The following is a 4,919-nucleotide window of genomic DNA, read 5'->3' on the forward strand; positions in this document are numbered from 1 at the left end:
CCTGCCCACTGGCACCTCCATCTCACCTAACTCAGGAGGGTGGTAGGAAGCCTATTGAAAGGTTCCTTGCACAGATAGAGGTGAATACTGTAACTGAGACAAGAGAGACCGTGGTGATGGAAACATCTGCATCTATCGTATTCAGTAATTGTAAGTTTGGACATTAGCTGAGTGCATCCAGTGTATTCATTTGGGCACATAGCACACCGAAAGAGAAGTGACCTCTCTGCCAAGAGTAACCAAGAGGAAATTAGGCATCCCTGCACTGGGACTACCCCTCCGCCCCCAAGCCACACTCTGGGAAGGGGCAACAGAGAAGAGCTAGTCAGGGTTTCTGCCCCCAAAAAACCTCCAAGTCCTTTTATGTCCCCCACCTGTGCAGGACACACACACCGGGGTGGGGTTACAGTCTCTTACCCTAGATTCTAGTCTGTACACTCGGGATCCTGTTCAGCAAAACTATCTGCAGGCCGTGCTTCAGTCTTCAAGTCATTAACACGAATGGCTAAGTCAAAGTCTAAATACATGTAAGCCTGCTTGCTTATGCAGTCAGAGGCTTCTTTGCCATTTCACCAGTGGACGTAAGCGAGGTGTTCATCGTGTGCTGCATGTTTCATGTCTGTGCCATTCAAGGTCTTCCTTGGTCAAAAGATTTAGCTATGGCGGGAGAGGAAATGGACACACAAGAGGAAGCTAAGGCTGGGCAGCGTCTGCTGTAGGAAAAGCATCCCCGAGAGCTTGTATAGTATCTCAGTTCTTCAACCATGAGCTCTCTGTAAGGTGTGGGACGTGCAAGTATTGTGAGGATATAATGGACCGGATTTGTAGACGTTTTTCTGGGGTAGTGTCTCCTCATGGCTTTGTTTTGGGCATACCGTGACAGGAATGAACCTCACTTATAAACCAGGGTATCCTGCATAAAATCTCAATCTCTAGAATGCACTGCTAGTGCTCTTCTTAAAGCTTACACTGTGCCGAACAGCTTCCTTCTGGAGATCATGGGATACAATTATTTATTTAACAGATTTATTACTCACGCCTTCCAAAAGTACTGGACGAGGTGCAATAAAAACATACATACCCTTGTGAATAGGTGTCGATATCATGAATTTGATTCTTTGTTACATAAGTAGCTAATGAAGAGTATTATAAAACTGGCATAATATGCTTGCTTCGCCACGTGCCTCTTAAGACTCAGACTGCAGATGTTTTAACAATCTGTAGTGCTCTTAAGATGGTATTCAGCAGCCTGATATAGCTTGAACTGCAGTAATTGACTCCTATCAAGAGAAGGCCCTGCAAAACACTCCAGAAGTCAGTAACATCTAAGTAAGGTTTGAGGCCATGCAGCAAGGGTAATTTAAAGAATGATCCCTTAACTATGGCATTCAGTTGAGCACGGAGAGATTCTGATCCCAGAGAACGCTGAGGTTTTTCACCTGAGAGGAGATGGGAACAGAGAATTTCTCAGAACTGAAAACTAGCGCAATCTCTGAGGATTCAAACATACTGAGCACTGTCATTTTGATCTTTCCAAGAGTCCGTGCAAGTTCGTTGTCCCCCATCCAACTTTCTATTGTTTTAAACAGCATGCACTAGGTAACAGGGCACTATATATAATCGAGACAACAGAAATATAAAACTGGATGTCATCTACACTAGAGATGTGAATCGTGTGATCGATCGTCTTAACGATCGATTTCGGCTGGGGGGGGAGGGAATTGGATCGTCGCGGTTTTGTTTTTTTAAATATCGTGTAAATCGTAAATCGGGGGAGGGCGGGAAAACCAGCACACTAAAACATCCCTAAAACCCACCCCGACCCTTTAAAATAAATCCCCCACCCTCCCGAACCCCCCCCAAAATGCCTTAAATTACCTGGGGTCCAGAGGGGGGGTCCCGGTGTGATCTTTTACTCTCAGGCCTCCGGTGCGTTGTAGAAATGGCGCCGGCGCTACCTTTGCCCTGTCATATGACAGGATGCAATACTCCTGGCAATTGTCTAATATATCACACAACCATCAGTTTTCAATAATACATAGTGACATATAAATATCTTTCTTAATCTTTATTAGTGAAAAAATTATTTAAAAATCCCAACCAATATTTTTGTAAACAAAGCCCGGATCACCACAAACTTTTAAAAACAATTCATCATCATCATACTCATTCACATCCCACACACTCTACACCACACTCACACATAAATTTATACAAAAAATCTTTTGAATCAATTCACATTAGATACACAACAAATATCTTTTCACGTTATAAATCCTTAGTCGTATTTCTTTTATAAGCAGAAAGAGTCCAATTCAACCAAAGTTCTTCTTTGTTCCCAGAACGCCAATACTTCAATATATCTTCATCCTCTCAACATGTTTCGCCTTTCCCAAGGCTTCTTCAGGAGAGCTTCTGAGAAGTCTCCTACTGCTTATATCCCCAACAGTTATCCAAAGGAATTGTTTATCTACAAACATTTTACAAATTTAATTAATATCTGTTAAAAAAATTTTTACTTTCCACATTTTTTTCTAAATATACTTTTAAACATTTCACCATAAGCTATTTTACCTGAACGTCCCAACCAACTTCTCTCAGACGTACAAAAGTATCCCCGACTCTTATTTCACATCATCTTACAAAAACTTGAATATATCTCACATCTCTTCACCTAAAGTAAAGTAAATCAGGAAACATAAACCTTCAAAATTCCAATCATTAAATTCCACACAAGCATAGCTTATGTAGAAAAAGACCTTACCTTTTCACATTTCAACAGAGAAACGCCATCTCCAAACCTCCAAAAAACGCCAGCATCGAGTGAGTCAGCGGAAGTATAACCATCGATTTCCTCCAACCCTTTAAATTCCTTTACACCAATCAAAATGAACTACTCAAAGCTCCACCCCCCTATTCACCCACCAAATTCAAACCTATCAGCACTGTTCTTCTTAATACCACAGCTCTTAACCTCCTGAAAATTCAAAGACCCAATCAATTTTATCGTTTAATCCCTTCGGCCACATAGTTCCTAATGTGTAAATCCATCGCTGCTCCGTTCGCAATAGCATTTTATTTACATTTCCTCCACGCCTGCTATGTATCTCCTGCAGTACGAAAAAGCGAAGTTCTTCTACCGAATGTTGGTAATCACGCCAATGTTTCACAAGCAGCGCTGTCTCTACTTCATTTCTAATCCTACTACAATGTTCAAGTATTCGGAGTTTAATGACTCTCGATGTCTTCCCCACATAGAAAAGCCCACATTGGGAACGAAGAAGAACTTTGGTTGAATTGGACTCTTTCTGCTTATAAAAGAAATACGACTAAGGATTTATAACGTGAAAAGATATTTGTTGTGTATCTAATGTGAATTGATTCAAAAGATTTTTTGTATAAATTTATGTGTGAGTGTGGTGTAGAGTGTGTGGGATGTGAATGAGTATGATGATGATGAGTTGTTTTAAAAGTTTGTGGTGATCCGGGGTATGTTTACAAAAACATTGGTTGGGATTTTTAAATAATTTTTTCACTAATAAAGATTAAGAAAGATATTTATATGTCACTATGTATTATTGAATACTGTCATATGACAAGGCAAAGGTAGCGCCGGCGCCATTTTGTTTTTTGTCCCCCGACGTCAGGAGCGTAGGAGATCGCTCCCAGACCCCCGCTGGACCCCCAGGGACTTTTGGCCAGCTTGGGGGGGCCTCCTGACCCCCACAAGACTTGCCAAAAGTCCAGCGGGGGTCCGGGAGCGACCTCCTGCACTCGAATCGTTTTGCTGTACAAAATGGTGCCGGCCATACGGTGTATGGCCGGCGCCATTTTGTACGGCAAAACGACGTCAGGAGCATAGGAGATCGCTTCCGGACCCCCGCTTGACCCCCAGGGACTTTTGGCCAGCTTGGGGGGCCTCCTGACCCCCACAAGACTTGCCAAAAGTCCAGCGGGGGTCCGGGAACGACCTCCTGCACTCGAATCGTTTTGCCGTACAAAATGGCGCCGGCCATACGGCGTATGGCCGGCGTATGGCCAGCGCCATTTTGTACAGCTCCTGACAGGGCAAAGGCAGCGCCGGCGCCATTTCTACAATGCACCGGAGGCCCGAGAGTAAAAGATCACACCGGGACCCCCCCACTGGACCCCAGGTAATTTAAGGCATTTTGGGGGGGGTTCGGGATGGTGGGGGATTTATTTTAAAGGGTCGGGTGGGTTTTAGGGTTGTTTTAGTGTGCCGGTTTTCCCGCCCTCCCCCTTCCCCTCCCCCTTCCCCCGATTTACGATTTTTGACGATAAATCGGGGGAATTCCTATTAAATATCACCTCTAATGATTTTTGACGATTTAAAATATATCGGACGATATTTTAAATCGTCAAAAAACGATTCACATCCCTAATCTACACTGATCCTACATACAGTGGTTTACATCTAGTCCTGCTAATAGCTTACAGATTGGGTTTAAGCAGAAACTGAATAAGGCAGCTGATAAGGAGGAGCTTGTAGAATCCCAACTGTTAATGGGTATCAAGAGGATACCAATGGACCTAACTTCACTTGTTGTTTCCTCTGGTTAATGATGAGGAGAACCAATTTAACACCATCCCAGAAATTGCAAAGTTAAGTAGAAGGGATAACAGAATATCTAGCTTATTGTGTCGAATGCCATGGAAATATCCAGAAGGACAAGAATAAACTTGGTACCTATGTCAAATGCCTGATGAAAGCTATAATGACTAAAAGTCAGCAGTTTCTGTACTATAAGATGGACAAAATAACAAACTGATAATCATCCAGAAATTATAGCATGAGTGTCTATGAATTCATGTAGCTCCTTCAGAACAGTTGTTTCAATAACTTTCAAGAGAAATAGCAGTGAAAAAATAGGCCTAAAATTCAGTCCAAGTTGGTTTTA

Source organism: Rhinatrema bivittatum, chromosome 2, assembly GCF_901001135.1.
Source record: "Rhinatrema bivittatum chromosome 2, aRhiBiv1.1, whole genome shotgun sequence".
In the NCBI taxonomy this organism is placed as follows: domain Eukaryota; kingdom Metazoa; phylum Chordata; class Amphibia; order Gymnophiona; family Rhinatrematidae; genus Rhinatrema; species Rhinatrema bivittatum.